The sequence below is a fragment of the Chrysemys picta genome, chromosome 12 (assembly GCF_011386835.1).
Source record: "Chrysemys picta bellii isolate R12L10 chromosome 12, ASM1138683v2, whole genome shotgun sequence".
Taxonomy (NCBI): domain Eukaryota; kingdom Metazoa; phylum Chordata; order Testudines; family Emydidae; genus Chrysemys; species Chrysemys picta.
In genome coordinates this window covers 7,780,287-7,797,155 of record NC_088802.1, presented here as the reverse complement: position 1 = coordinate 7,797,155, position 16,869 = coordinate 7,780,287, and the positions used below count along the sequence as shown (strand labels likewise).

The 16,869-nt window shown below is 43.9% G+C and overlaps 1 long non-coding RNA gene across 1 annotated transcript; it reads left to right on the top strand.

Moving 5' to 3' along the window:
* Positions 1-889: 889 nt before the first annotated feature.
* On the top strand, positions 890-13,333 carry LOC135974713 (uncharacterized). The gene is made up of 4 exons (XR_010591831.1): positions 890-1,070; positions 8,148-8,246; positions 8,657-8,821; positions 12,990-13,333. It is a non-coding gene; the product is annotated as an uncharacterized LOC135974713 (long non-coding RNA).
* Positions 13,334-16,869: the final 3,536 nt, after the last annotated feature.

Below are 16,869 nucleotides of genomic sequence, written 5' to 3'. Positions count from 1 at the left end.
CTGGTGGGCAGAGGAAAGTATTTTGAAAAGCTTGCCGCCATGGTGCTGTCTCCTTTAGTTTAAGGTACACACAGACAATTGGTCAATTCAATCGGTAATATAAGAATAGTCTTGGATTCCTCTCTGACGCTGAGCACTCACAGAGCACCATCTGTGAGTAATGCTTTCTGCCATCTCTACTCAGTTAGGGACTCCATCCCACCCTGGCAGATGAAGACCTAGCCTCAGATATTCACACTTTTGTTACCTCTCAGCTGGATTACAGCTATATAATATGCCTGGGCATGAAACCTTCAGCGGTTAGGAAACTCCAACTAGTACAGAATGCTGTAGTGTGTCTCCTCAGCAGCACAGGCTACCAAGAACACATCAAACTTGTCTTCTGCTCTCTACAGTGGCTTCCCATAGAATTTTGCATCAAGTTCAAAGAGTCAGTCTTTGACTTCAAAGCGCTTCGTGGCCTGGACCCAGAGTGTCTAAATAATCATCTAAAGCTCTGGGATGAAGACTGGTTGACAACTCCATTCCTCCGGCTCAATGAAACTCAACAATAAGGGCAAAGCTTGTCTGTGAAGGAGACAGAACTTTCTCTGGAATGAACTCCCCCAAGAACTAAGGATCATTACAAACTTCACCATCTTCCACTCCAAGTGCAGAGCACATTTCTTTGACTTTGCCATCTATAATAAACACATTGCAACGGGTATATTTATATGAAAAAGCATAACAAAAAAACCCACACCCTACCAAACCAAGACACTCTATTGCACATTTCTCTCTCTGGGGAGGTGATAAGAGAACAAACATGTGACAGATGTTAGTCACATTGCTTAATGCACTACTAGAAGTCTCACAGCTACTATGACGATAAGCGTGGTGTAAGATCCTGCATAGAACAGAACAGAAATATGCTACTGCTCAGAAGAGGGCAGACATACACATGAGACTGCTCTTAGGTACGCTCAGACCTTCCTCTGTACTTGCCATGGCTGGAGAAATAGTTTATGCTGATTTAAACACTCCTGGAGCCAGTTCCTCTTCAAGGCCACCACAACGATCTCAGCACCTCAGTAAGTGAATTAGGTTTCTTATTTTTGCACCAATATGGTCAGTCTTTAATTAGCATTCCATTTTTCTAAGATTTTTTTGTTTGACTTGCAGCACAGATAGTTTAGAAAAACTGTGTCCAGAGCCAAGGAGCAGCTCTGTGTTTTATGTATGGTAGGACTTAGTTAAAGTGAAATTCCTTACCACTCTCAGCATTTGGCAACTGAATTCCGTTAAGGTAATGTAATGCACTTTAGTTTGTTAGCACAGCGTGTCACAGAAAACTTAAGTTACTGACAATCTAAACATACAAATACAAGTGCAAAAATATAGCTGTACTTTCTATGACACCTTTCCTACTTCTTTAATATGTATTTGTGGCATATAAGCAAACTATTGAGGTAACAATACATAGTATGGTGGGTTATAGTTAGGGGGCAGAAAGCAGGATGTTGGGTGAGTCTGAGAAGAATGAGCACAGGGAATGTGGGAGACTCATAGAATATAATTTAATTATTAGAGAGAAGGTTAAAATCCACATAGATCTGAGAGAAGAGGCGAATCAGAAATTCGGGAGGGAGCCAAACTATGTGCAGAGGGTCATGGAGACTGTGGCAGATGGTAGGTCCGGGGGGTTGAGGAGGAAGGGTCTACAAACCTCTGTGTACTGATGGAAGTAGGGAGAGGAAAGCCTAGTATCTCTGAGGAATGTAGGCACTGGGACCAGAGGAGAAGAAGAAGAAATGAAAAGAACCTGTCCGTTGGGGGGTGGGAGGGTGTAGGTGGGAATGTTAAAGGTAATGAAAGGAATTCCTTTTTACTGGATTCTGAAATGGACAAAAAACCAGGAAAGCTTTCCAAGGACAGAGATGATGTGTTCTGTTTCTAAGGGCAGGAGAGACCGCGAGTTATTGCACTGTAGCTCCACTGAAGCATGGACAGTCAGGAGTTAGGGGAGACTGTCACGGAGAAGACCATGGCGGAGATGGGGACCATGAAGAGTTATCAGTGTTTTAGGAATATTGAAAATACAAGGATGCATGTATTACAACTTAAAGGATGTAAACTGAGTATCATAACTTGTGATTCCCCTGAAAAATGATATTAAATTGGTTAAAAATCTTGATAGTTTGGAGGCTGTTTGGGAAAAAAATAATGTAAATATTAAATAATTATTTTTGGAGTATATTTTCCATAAGTACAGTAAGACTACAGATTTACATGAAGGGTAGAATTTTCAGAAGTTCCTAAGTGATTTAGGTGTTTCTAAAAATCCCACACTAATAGCCCAGATCTTTCATAGTCAAACATACTATATGTTTACAGTTATACTTGTATATTGCCAATGATTCTGGCTTCCTTTATTTCATACATTTTCCTTCTTTAAGTATAGCTACAAGTGTATTATAGTTAAAAATTCTTGCTGTATGCTTACACATTGTGAACATAACAGAATTATTGTACAGCCTGTGAAATGGTTTCTTACGGAAGTGCCTGATAGAATTTTATTAACAGTTGATATTTTCCAACGATATTGCTTTGGTGTCTGTTTACATCCCCGTAATAACTAGCATAATATGTAGCTGTCTAGTCAAATTTAATCTTTGTTGTGAGCCTTCATGAAATTGTATCCATGCACTTTAGATATTATTTTCAGACAGGCTCTGATCTACTTTTGAAAAATATTTTAGGAGTTAGATTCTGCTTGTTACATCAGTGTAAATCCAGAGTGACTTCCTAGCAGTCAGTGAGTTTTGCTCTAAACTTTTTACACCAATGTATCCAAGAGCTGAAGTTGACTTTAAATGACTTTTTTATCTGCAGTGATATCATTTTAGTTATGTTGAAGACTTATGTTAATGACTGGAAACTTAGGCCCCAATCCTGTGATCTGATTTGATCCTTATGATTGGTCTTCATTCACACCTGTACAGAATCCCATTGAGTCAATGGGCACAAGGGTCCACCCACATGGATCCAATTGCAGGACTGGGGCCTTAATTCACAGAGTCCAAGGCCAGAAGGGACATGTGATCATTTAGTCTGACGTCCTCTATAACTGGCCGTAGAATTTCCCCAACATAATTCCTAGAGTATCTTTTAGAAAAAAAAATCTAGTCTTAATTTTAAAATTCAGTGATGAAGAATCCACCACGACCCTTGGCAATAATGTATTTCCAGTTCTACAACTAAGGGCCTGATCCTCCAAATGCTTGTGGCTAGCGTGTAGAGCTTTGTAAGGTGGGTCATCCAAAGGCCCGAACCTGCAGACGGTTATGCACAAGTTTTACTTCATTAAGTGAGTCATCCCAATGAAGCAGTCACTCATACGTTTAAAATTACACCTGTGCTCAAATCTTTGCAGGATCAGGGTTTAATGCTGAAATTAAAATTAACTTGTCTCATAAGTTGCTGTTAAAATCTTATGACCAAATAAATTTGTTAATCTTTAAGTTGCCACTGGACTCCTCGTTGTTTTTGTGGATCAGACTAACATGGCTAGCCCCTGATACTTGTTAAAATCATGAAGTCACAGTATTGACTTTATATAGCAGTTAAAAGTGGAAGACCAACTCCAATATAACCCTCCACTTCCTTTTCCTGAAAACCCCTCTCCTTTTAGCTTGAAATAATGTTAGTCCAAAGCTACAAGATAATTTTCCTTAGAAACGTTAAACAAAATTCAACAAGCGATTTTAAATTGAAGACAGAAAACACAACCACCATCATTGATTATTCAGCATTAATTAATATGAAATTTGCCAGGTGGTGATGCTAAAAGGTTCTAGTTAGGAGCAGGGGCCTCGTTGTGTTAGGTACTGAACATGTATAAACCAGACTATTTTTCACTTTTCAAAAATTACTTCCACTATTTTTGTCCACTCATAATTTCAGAACAATTAGTTCTCTGAAGTTCACAGTAGTGATCTGAATTAGGCCTCTGTGAAAATCCACACATAAGGATCCACTTTTATGAGCAGAAGGATGCAATTTTTTAATGGACTTGGAATGAATAGTGGTTACAACAGGAAGAAATTTAATTCTCCTGTAGTGATTATAAACTCTGTGAGTGGCTTTAAGAGTGTCACAAGCTTCATTTGAAACAAGAAGTTAGTTTCCAACTCTTTCCCTAGAAAACATATCTTGAAAGTATAGAGTGAGTTTGGTTTAAAGATGCTTCTGTTTACAAAAATTTACAAAAGATTACCACTCAAAATCAAGACACTGAGTCAATGTAATAGCACTGTCACTTCTATGTAAATTTGTATGTTACCTTAGTGGAATATCTTTGTATTTAGAGTACATCTAGGTAACAGAATAGACTCTGGCTCACTATCTTCATTTCACAATATAATTCTCGGGAAAATAGCAAACCACTGAAGTCTCTTGGCTGGGATTTTCAAAGAAGCTTAAGGGGTTTCAGCCACTATTGAAACTCCTCTAGCCTACTTTGAAAGAACTTTGGAGCACCCATGGGGGGGAAAATGGTGGGTATTTAGCACCCATTGGCAGCCCCACTATCAGTGCCTCCCACTTCTCCTCCGCGCCTCCCACCCACCAGCGGCCCAGCTGATCAGCGCCTCCCCCTCTCCTCCCAGTGCCTCCTGCCCACTGCGATCAGGGGCAGGAGGGCAGGGCAGAGCAGGGGCGGAATGGCAGGGTAGGGGTGGGGCCTGGTGCGGAGTGTGTCTCCCCTCCCTCCCCCCGAACACATTAGAAACTCGGTGTGTATGATTTGCGTGCCTAGTCTCCATTTTCCTCTATGGGCTGGGCTCCCTGCTTGGAATACAACTGCCATGATTTATTATGGTCTCCCCTCTTGGCAAGGGGGGGGGAGGGTTGTCCATTTATGTGTCAATTTTCATGGACTAAATGGGCCCAAAGGATCAAAGGTGTTAATGTGATCCTGTCGCTGTCTGACATTAAACACTGGTAAACAATGTCCAGGGTTTGACATACAAGTACCTCAGCTTGGTTGGTCCCATGGCAAATACACCATTAAAAATCATGTAAATCTTTTTCTTTCTTTCTTTTTCTGTATCTTTAATAAAGCAGTTGAAATCTAAAATATTAAGTAAGGCTTTCATTTTAACAACATTCCTTATTTCCTTTCCCTTTAGCTGGAGAAAGGCCCCCTATTTGACAGTCTCTAGATAGTATTAATGATGATAATAACTGTTCTTTTTAGGGAAAAGAAAAAAGGTGAGTTGAGATGGGCTGGAGCTGTTGCTGCTGTTGTTTAAAGTCTAATCCTGTTCCTCTAAAAGAGAAAACAAGGCAAACAAAAAGGGACGGAAAAGAAACAGCAAAGATAGAAAATACAACTTCTGTTTTTGATGTTAACTCTCAGTTGTAACCTTGCTTCTGCAGAAACACAAGCATGGCACACAATCATATCAGCAGCTCAGAGTCCTGGTAAACTTGTAGCAGAATAGGACAGTTTGGGGTATTATGGCTGGTTGTCTTTTGCAGGTCATAGGTTTACAGCAGTGTTGCAAAATGTACAGTCTTGGCTGCCTAAGCCGGACTCTTATTACACAGAAGGCAAAAGGAGAGGGATAGGAAAGAGAAAAAATAAGGTGGAGGGAAAAAAAAGAACAAACAAGGGGGAAGGGGGATGACAAAGTCGCACATCCCAGGCAGTGTTTGGAATTTAGCCAGAGCAGGTGGAAGTAGCAATGTCCTCTGGGCTTCTCTCTCTGGCCTATGCTGGTCAGGACATCTTTCAAGATCAGGATGATGAAGGCCCAATGGTGTAGCGGGGGTCCCAGGATATGGTAGCGGCAACAGCCCTGACGGTAACACTTGCGGTAGCAGATGTTGGCAGACAGCTTCTTCTTGATCTCCCCCCCACAAAAAAAGTTTTTTTTTTTAAGGACCCCATAAAGGAGTGATGGGTGGAACAGCCGTCCCTTCATTATTTCATTCATGAATTAACTCTGTATGTTAGTAGTACAGTGCTGCTGATGTTGTCGCAATTCTCATCTCTGGCTACACATTTGATGGAAGTCCAAATCCTGATGCAGAGTCAGCCACACCGAGAGCATGCAAAGTTCATATCTATGTTGTTTGATGATGCAGCTCTTTGGCACCTTTCATGTGCAGCCTTCACCATGCATGATCTTAACACAGGTCTTAATTTATAGCAGTAGGCCTTTTTGCTTGGATTAGTTCAGTCTTTCTGTCTCCCTTTTGTACCTTTTCCTATCAACATTTATTATTATAGGTTATTGTGACATTTAATGAACTTTCACACACTTCTCACAATTAGGGTCAATTTGTAGACCCAGTTATCACAACAGCACTCACATGGCCATCGTGCATCACGAAAGATGAAATCTGGCTGGGGAGGCTGCACAGAGGTTTCTGGGGGCCTGGGGCAATATTTGAAACTGAGACTCCTCACCTTTCCGTGTTTCATCCAATAATCATATTGTTCCACGGGTTTGGGGACATCCTTAAACCTAATGCCTGGGGCAAACTGCCATTTTTGGCATCCCCTCTGGGTGGCCCTGCAGCCCATAGAGGAGAATGGGGGAATAAGGCACCCAAACTACAATTCTATGAGACACCACAGTGGGTGGCATTTCAGAATCAAAATACCAAAAAATAAAATAAAATAATAATAATAAAATAACAATTTTCTACAGAAAGCACACACTTTTTTAGCAAAAAAAAATGTAGTCCCGAACCCAGTTTTCTATCAAAAAAACAGTTTTGATGGAAAATTTCTCAACCAGATAATTTACAAACTAAGGCCCCTGTCCTGCTAACACTTACACACATACTTTACTTTTCTCATATAAGTGGTCCTTTGGAAGTCAATGGGATTACTTACGTGCTTAAAGTTAAGTGCAGGCACAAGTATTGTCACCCCTGTGCTTAGTGATAGTAGACATTTGAGCCTGGTCTGTTTTCACAAAGGAGAAGAATTCAGTGACACAAAGACTGGGTATTTTCTTAGTGTAATGTGTTTATTTACACTGTATACACTGGTCCTGGAACAGAGGTGGTCACAAATGGCATGTAAACAAACCCCTCTTTCAGAAATCTCAGCCAAAACACCATGCCTGGTTCCCAGGAAGCAACTCTGCCCAAAGATGTGACTCTAGTAGAGAAATTAAGGCAGAGAGCAAACTCCCCTGCTGTTGCAACAGCTCCCCCACAAAGAACCCACAAAGAACCATAAAATGAACAATAGTATAACATTTCTTCAAAGTGTTCACACATTGAGGCCTAGTCTTCACTTACCAGCTGGTCCGGCGGCACGCCATCGATGTTCTGGGATCGATTTATCGCGTCTGGTTAAGACGCGATAAATCGATCCCGGATCGATCCCGGAAGTGCTCACAGTCGGCGCCGGTACTCCAGCTCGCCGAGAGGAGTACGCGGCGTCGACGGGGGGAGACTTCCGGCCGCGTCTGGACCGCGGTAAGTTCGGACTAAGGTACTTCGAATTCAGCTACGTTATTAACGTAGCTGAATTTGCGTACCTTAGTCCGAAGTCCGGACTAAGTGGGGACCAGGCCTGAGAAAAGGAATATATATGACTGTGTATAACAGCACCACCTGGTGACTCCTGACATAACAGTATTTATAGGATTGCGGTTTAAATAGGGTCAAAACACAGCAGGTGTATTTTGAACATGAAGGGAGCGACAGGGGAGAGGAAGGACAAGGAGGGTGGTCACAGGGACACAAGGTGATATATATTAGCTAGGTTAACAATTTGGAGGCTTCATAGTTGTTGGTTTTAAATGAAGTAAGCTATATTAATGAATCATTAACAGGCCACTTGCCTAGCCCTTATTACTAGGCAGTTTACCATGTGTGTCAGGTTACAAGGGAACCATAAGACAGGATCTGAAGCAGGGCAGAGCAGTGGTTGTGTAGAACGATTTCGGGGGGGGAGGCATCCCTGCATAAGGGACAGTGTGGGGAAAAGGTGTGAAGGTGCTTCTGAGAGAAATGGGTGAAAGAAGCTGCCATTGGTAAAGCTGCCCCTAGTGTTATATGAAGAGGAGTGGAACTCCCAAGTAAGGAGGCTGATTTCTCACACTGGGAGCTGATGGTGTTTCTCCAAACATTGTCTCTTACAGGTTCCCCTCCATGTCCCCGGTGGCATCGCATCGCTGTAGGTGTCGGATGGGTTGGGAACATCGTCCTGACAATAGCTGTGATAGCTCTGGGGGTTTGGGGTAAGTAGCGCCAATCTATTTATCCATTTGGGCTTAATGGTGCACCATGAATTCTCTTCTCATTCCCAAATCTGAATGATATTCCATTCCTGATTCCCATCCATTTGCGAATGAAATCCTAGACATTACATCACCATCCAGGTCAAAATGTTACAGGAACAATGTGTAGTTAAGAACTGGATGCATGAAACTCATATGATCCAGCTAAAACAGGTGCACTGTTACATGTGGATGGGAAGACAGAAATGCACCTATACTGTATAGTGAATGGGATTCTCTCTTCTTCTGTCCCTACCCTAGCTGTGATTGGTACTACACTGTTTGATTTTACACCTCCCACGATTGTTTTTTTAATCCCTAAATAGCTGCAATAGAAGTGATTTTTTATTGACACTGATTCTGTTTTGAAGTTTCCCAGTTGCATGTCTCTTGTGAAGGACAGATCAGAGGAACTCTGAATACATTGGAGAATAATGAAACCAGAATCATCAGTAGCACTGAATGCTCCTGCCGAGAGGATTTCCGGTCTCACTTGAAACCAATTCTATGTGAACCCCACAATGGCAACTTGGCAGGTAACCCCAGCTCCTACTGTCTCAGAGCCATGAGTCATTCTCCCTTAAAGAGTTTGCAGCACTCTCGCTGTGACTGAAAACACGGTCACAGTGTTAAAGGGACACTGTCTGCTTGAAATACAATGGACCAGATTCTCATTCGCACTGAGGCTCCTTTATATGCATTACTCCAGTGTTGCGATCCCCAAGCATTCAAAAACCATGAGTCAGGCCCTAAAAATCATGGGATTGGCTTATTTTAGAAAAATTATACATTTTGGGTTCTTTATGTTTCCCTTCTGGTTTCTGAGCCTTTAGGTTGCACTTGGGTCCTGCTGTTACGCTTTTCTCAGAATTATAAGGACTAGAAACTTTCTGTAATGAAACTGAGATTCTCACATAATCCCCTGACTCCAGGAGCTGGGGCTTAAAAGAAAACACCAAACTTCACAAGACGTGTGATAAAAATATGAGAGATGGCAACATTGCCAAAGTGACAGTGCAAAGGGGGCTAACCATGGGAGTAAACTTTTTCATTTTTTAGTCAAAGAGTTTGGAAGGCAGAAGGTTACTTCAACAAAAACTAGAAAAATTCAAATGAAACAAATTTCCTGTGAAGAATTTCATTTTGAAAAAAGGCAATTTTTTGCCGGTCAACTCTCCTCATAACTACAGCAGGGAAAACAATGTTCAGACAACAGGGTGATTTTTAAGTAAATGGAATGTTTTTTAATGTGCTCTAATGCTTTACGTGTAGTAGTGATGTACTATACACCCCAAGATCCTCGGTCTTTTTTCTTTTCATCAGTCTCAATTGGTGGGTGCAAGGTAAATGCTGTGGCTGCCTCGTTCTGTACCAGTAGGGTTATTTCATTCTCCCTGTCATCCTGCTCCTATTTGTGTACCTCCACCTGTTTCCCATCCTATATTTAGATTGTAGCTCATTGAAGCGGAGCTTGTTGTACTACGTGCATCTGCAACACCTACTACACTGGGGTCCTCTCCATGGTTGTGGCTTCTGTCCTACTGTAATATTAATATTGATTATTATTGATTTGTATTGCAGCAGTGCCCAAAGGCTCAGCATTCAGGGCCCCATTGTGCCAGGTGCTGTACAAACACATCATAAAAAGACAGTTCCTGCCCCCAAAGAATTTACCATCTAAGTAAAATTAATAATCCTCAGCTGTTTGTGCAGAGGAGCAGCAGTGACATCTAGTGGTCAGAGTAATTCCCATTGCTAGAGCATAGACCGTTTTAATAATAGTGTAATCATACAATTTCTGTAGAGGCTGGATCACAAAGTGTTTTTCAAACTATGTAATACTCTCAGGAATCATTTCTCCCACCATTGAAATGCAGTCACCTCTGGGGTGAAACTCAACAGCTGTTTGTCTTAGGCAAATGACTGAAGAAGAATCACACAGCCTGTTGGAATTGCAGGGGGCATTTTAGAGAGGCAAATTGAAGTCACCAAGGCTGGAATTTGAACAGGTTCAAACCTCCCAGTAGTCAAGAAGAGCCAGATGACTGGAAGGTAGCTAATGTAACACCAGTTTTGTAAAAAGGCTCCAGAGGTGATCCTGGCAATTACAGCCTGGTGAGCCGGACTTCAGTACTGGGCAAATTGGTAGAAACTATAGTGAAGAACAGAATTAACAGACACATAGATCAACACGATTTGTTGGGGAAGAGTCAACATGGCTTTTGTCAAGGGAGTTCTTCAAGGGAGTCAACAAGCAGGTGGATGAGGCTGATCCAGTGGATATAGTGTAGCTGGGTATTCAGAAAGCCTTTGACAAGGTCCCTCAACAAAGGCTCTTGAGGTAACTAAGTAGCTATGGTGAGGTCCTTTTGTGTATCAGTAACTGGTTGACAGATAGGAAACAAAGAGTAGGAATAAATGGCCAGTTTTCACAGTGGAGAGAGGTAAATAATGGGGTCCCCCAAGGATCTGTACTGGGACCAGAGCTGTTGAACATATTAATGATTTGAAAAAAGGGGGTGAACAGTGAGGTGGCAAAGTTTGCAGACAATACAAAATTATTCAAGATAGTTAAGTCCAAAGCTGACTGGGAGGAGTTACCGAGGGATCTCTCACAACTGTGTGACTTGGCAACAAAATGGCAGATGAAATTCAACATGGATAAGTGCAAGGTAATACACATTGGGGAAAAAATAATCCCAACTATATGTATACACTGATGGGTTCTTAATTAGCTGATACCTCCAAAAAAGATCTTGGAGTCACCATGGATAGTTATATGAAAGCTTCCACTCAATATACATCAGTGGTCAAAAAGGCTAACAGTGTGTTAGGACCTATTAGGAAAAGGATAGAAAATAAGACAGAAAATATCATAGTGCCTCTATATAAATCCGTGGTGCACCTTGGATACTGTGTACAGTTCTGGTCACCCCATCTCAAAAAGCACATAGTGGAACTGGTTCAGAGAAGGGCAACAAAGATGATCAATGGTATGGAACAGCTTCCAAACAAAGAAACACTAAAAAAGGTTCGGGCTGTTCCGCTTAGAAAAGAGACAACTGGGGGTTGGGGGGAGAGAATATGATAGGACCTGAGTAGTGTGGGAAAAGTTAGTAGAGAAGTGTTATCTACTAGGGCTGTCAAGCGATTAAAAAAATTAATTGCGCTGTTAAACAATAGAATACCATTTATTTTAAATATTTTGGATGTTTACTACATTTTCAAATATATTAAATTCAACTTTCATGATAAAGAGATTGCACTTCAGTACTTGCATGAGGTGAATTGAAATATATTATTTATTTTATCATTTTTATAGTGCATATATTTGTAATAAAAATAATAATATAAAGCAAGCACTGTGCACTTTGTATTCTATGTTGTAATTGAAATCAATATTGACAATGTAGAAAAACATCCAAAAATATTTAATAAATTTAAATTGGTATTCTATTGTTCTAAGTGCGATTAATCACGATTAATTTTTTTGAGTTAATCGCGTGAGTTAACTGTGATTAATTGACAGCCCTATTATTTACCCTTCACACAATACAAAAACCAGGGGCATCCAATGAAATTAATAGGCAACAGGTTTAATACAACAAGAGGAAGTACTTTTTCACACAACTAAACTGTGGAACTCATTGCCATAGGATGTTATGATGGCCAAAACTATGACTGGGTTCAAAAAAGAAATAGATCCATCAATGACTATTAGTCAAGATGGTCAGGGATGCAACCCCATAATTGGTGCAATGCTGAACCTCTGACTACCAGAAGCTGGGAGCCGAAGTTGGATGGATAACTCCATAATTGCCCTGTTCTGTAAACTCCCCAGTAAACTCTGGTATGGGCCACTGTCAGAGACAGGATACTGAGCAAGATGGACAGTGGTCTGAGCCAATATGGCAGCACTTATGTTTTTAATGACCCCATGTGGACCTTGCTTTTAGTTCTCAGCTGAACCATGGCAGTAGCAGTGGTACAGCGCCCCCTACTGCCAGACTGGGGCACTGGGTTCAGTTCTGCCTTCTTAGTAGGTAGTGTCCTTCTATCTCAGTCTCAGTCATCAATATTATTTGTTTCCACACTGATTTTCCCATGAGGTCTCCCATCGGCGTATAGGCCGAGCCTGTCTCTTTTCAGCTTTTATGATCTCACATAACCAAACCTCAGCGAACTACATTTAATGCACCAATCCAGAAAATCCCACCCAGTGATTCCGGCATAGAATCTGGAACTTGTGACTGACTTAGAGCAGATCTAATAAGAAAGCAACTCTGTGTGAAGACTTCAAATGAATTCTCTCCTAGTTCTAGATTCAGCTGTAGGGGAAACTTCAGCAATATCTAGAACTAGAGCTGGTACATTGTCATTTCTTTTCATATTTTTCATGAGCTAGGTTTGCAGTTTGATGTCCTTTGAAGGAAATAGAAAAGTGAAAGTCCTCCCCCTCTTTTCCACTGGGGGGAAATGTTAAGAGTAAGTGTTGCTTCCCCACCCCCCAAAAAATCAGTATTTTCATTTTGAGTCCCCTCCCCCCATCAAAAAATGAAAAATGACACCAAAATAAAAATAGACTTTTATTTTGGTCAAAATGGCATTTTACCATTAAAAAACAGCTTTGAACAAAGGTTTTCAGCCAGTTGCAGTTTGAATTTTCAGAATTGACGACACCTCTGTTCCCATCTCTCCCTCCAGAGGACTCCGGGTGCAAACTCTGCCCCAGGGACTGGCTGCTGCATGGGGACAAGTGCTACTGGCTGTCGAAAGAGAGTAAAAACTGGACTGGGAGCCATAACGACTGCTCATGGAAGAGCGCTCACATGCTCATGATCCAGAACCGGGAGGAGATGGTAACATAAAATACAGGCTCAAACTCCAGCTGGAGAGAGACGTGTGTCACTAGTTACAACCCCAGAGCAGCAGGTTTATCCAGCCTGGCTCTACCCCTTCTTCCCCATTTCTCCTTTTCCACCGTTCTGGGGCATCTGGCTGATTAACATACAATTCAGATTAAGAACCCCACAGCTTTCCCACCCCAGACTGCCCAGATGGCTCCTGCAGGCTTTGCCCCCATGAGCCCTGTCTGAGAGCTCAGCAGAGTCATTCTGCGTAGAGCTACCCACACAACCCCCTACACCATCACATCTCGCCCTGCCCTGACTGACCTCGGGCTGCCCTCATAGCCCCACCAGGCCTGGTCACCTGCTTCCATCACCTGAACCTCCCAGTCCAGGGGCACCTAGTCACAGGTGAGGCTGAACCCAGCACTCCCTGAAGGGCCAGCTCACCCTGTGACACCAAGGACTGGTGCTGGCATTACCACACCTGCATAGAGACAGCCACATTTCCCACCCCTGCACTGGGACTCTGCCCACCCAGGGGAGAGAGTGAATTAGCTCAGGTGCTAATGGGTTCTCCTGCTGCATTATGGGCAGAGCCACTGAAGCCAAGAGCAGACATTTAAGGGGAGCACTAAAGGAATTCTAGCCTGTTACAGCACATTCACCCCACCCCCTCTGCTTTGCACTTCACAGGATTCTATACAGAATGTTACACAAGGTGCAAATAATGTCTGGATTGGACTTAAAGTGACATCCCCAGGGGGAAAATGGACCTGGGTGGATGGTTCCCCATTAGATCCAATGCTGTAAGTGCTGCCTGACGTTTAATGCCTGATAGATGTTTGGGGAAAGCGCCATTGTATAAATTGCTGATGTTAAATGTCCACCGTCTGTCTAAGGCCTGATGTACATTTGGAAGTTTTACTAGCGTAGCTATGTCGGTTAAGGGTATTTTTGCTGTGCCAGCAAAGGCCCTAGTGTAGCTGCAGTTATACCAATGTACCTGTGTTTAGAGAAGTGTAGCTTATGCCAAGCGGGGGAACTGGCATAAGCTGTAGTGGTAGAAACACTGAGGTCTGGTCTACACTGCAGGGGCAGGGGGCGGGATTCGATCTAAGTTACGCAACTTCAGCTACGTGAATAACATAGCTGAAGTCGACTTACTTAGATCTACTCACCACAGTGTCTTCACTGCGGTGAGTCAACTGCTGATGCTCTCCCATTGACTCCGCCTGCCCCTCGATCCAGTGGGTAATGTAGACAAGCCCTTAGATATGGATATAGCTGTGTCCACACTACAGGGTTTCCAATATAACTGCACCAGAATCACCTCCTAGTGTAGACAAGGCCTAAGGTCCTGATCTGCCCCCCATTGCTATAGTATCTGAGCATCTCACAACCTTTAGAGTAGGGCAGGGCAGGGCTATTATCCCCTTGCTACAGATGGGGAAACTGAGGCACAGAGAGACTAACAGTGGGATTCACAAAGATATTTAGATGCCTAATGCCCATTGGCTTCAAGGGGAGTTAGGTGCCTCAATATCATTGAGAGTCTTACTTTAAGTGACTTGCCCAGAGTGTCACAGGGAGCCTGGGCAGAGCAGGAAATGGAACCCAGGTCAGCGCCCTAACCCTTGAACCCTTCCTGTCACACATCTGCTCCTCTGTGCCGGCAGCTGAAGGCAGTGACATGTGATCACCGGTAAGAATGTGGCTACTGCTCCTGCCAGTGCAAGGGGGACACGGCGGCCAGTGCGCCAGTCTCTGCCCCATGGTGCCAGTGAGGGGGGGCCCCTGATAAGAAGTTGTGCCTAAGGCCCTAAATGTCTTACTTCAGCCCTGTCTCTGGGCTCTGCTGTGTTCCCCTGGGCACTGTTCCTCTCTCTGGTCTTTCTCCTCCCAGTGTTAGATGCAGGGGAGAGCGGGGTAAAGAAATGACGATGTCTCTCAGGCACCACCCATTTGTGGGGTCACAGTCAGCTGCTGCTCCTAGGAAATTGGGCAGATTCTTATCCCTTGATCCTCCCTCTTCTGCCTTGCATTAGAACAGTGGAATTTATCATCAGTGCAGATCTGCGTTAAAGTCCCACTGGGGTATAGATTCATAGATTCTAGGACTGGAAGGGACCTCAAGAGGTCATCGAGTCCAGTCCCCTGCCCTCATGGCAGGACCAAATACTGTCTAGACCATCCCTGATAGACATTTATCTAACCTACTGTTAAATAACTCCAGAGACGGAGATTTCACAACCTCCCTAGGCAATTTATTCCAGTGTTTAACCACCCTGACAGTTAGGCTCCCCACAGCTGCCCAGGCTCACGGTTTGGGGCTTTGGTGGGAATAGGAGGGGCAGGGGCCAGGCCCATCCACTTTCAAATAGTGGGAGGCCCATTGACCCCTGGTCCCCCCTATTCTGGTGCCCCTGTTAGGCTCTTAAGTCCCTTTGTGAACCCAGCCCTAACCGTTCATCTGGACAAGTCCTGAGGCTCCCTGCAGCCATCTGTTACCCAGGTCACAAGGTGCAGGTTTCCTCTCTCCCCTGAGACTCAGATTTGGTTTTTAAAGGAAAGCCAAGATGCGGGAGCTCAAGGTGGCTGCTTCCAATGAGAAAGTACCAGGTCACCAACCCCATGAGATTCAGCCTAGTTCATTCCTTGCCACAGACCCCCTAACTCATCTCACATCCTGGCTGTCTTCTCACCTGAAACTCTGCAGGAAAGTTACAGAGATGAAGGACAACACCAGAGCCAAGCTTCCCATTAAGAGTGAGGGGGAGGAAAGACTCACCTCTAGGCCTCTCCTTGTTACAGGGACCACAATGACACTGACTCTCTCTTTAATTTTGCAGCTTCTCAGACTCTGCTGATGGGAACAGCTGTGGGTCTGTAAAAGGCACCCAGATTCAGTCTGAGACGTGTGCTGCTGAGTTCAAATGGATCTGCCAGAAAGAAGCTGCCGTGATATAAACAGTTGGGCAGAGGATCTTTATTTGTGTATCTGTAACATGAAATACTGGTGTTTAGGCTCATGGGGCGGGATTGTGGCTTTAGGCGGAGCTCTAGGCCAGGCGCAGAACAGAACCCCAGGAAGTGCTGGGACTCAGGTGCACCTCGCAGTCACAGTTCCTCCCCTCGGTCCTTCTAACTGGCTTGGGGTGTTGAGTTGTAATTTATAACCGTCCTAAACCTGGAAGAAATTACTAACCTGTGATGCTTCCCAGGGCAGTGAGGCATCTCGCGAACAGAAGTGAAAGTAAGCCAGTATGGGCCGGTACGGCATACCGGTGAGAAAGTGGCCACTGGCACGGGCCGGTACACAGCCGACGTTAAAGCGCTCCCGCAGCAGTGCTTTAAGCACCGAATCGGCAGGGCTGCTGATGGGGGTGGGGGGGGAAAGGGCAGCTGTCCCAGGGCCTGGCAATTTAAAAGGGCCTGGGGCTCCAGGCAGCAGCCCTTTAAATCACTCCAGGGAGCCCCGGGCCCTTTAAATCGCTGCTGGGGCCCTCGGCAGTGCAGGGTGGGCAGCACTGAAGGGCTGGCTGGGAGAGTCTTGCCCCAGCACTGCCCCTTCCGCCCGTGACCCTGCCCCTTCCAGGGGCCCAGAGCCACACACCCCCACCTTGCCCAGGAGCCCGGCCGCCCTGCGTACGGGTAAGTCCTTTAAGTTACTTTCACCCCTGTTCACGACCATCTGCCCTTTGTGTGAGAGAGCCTTGTCCGTGCCACACACACAC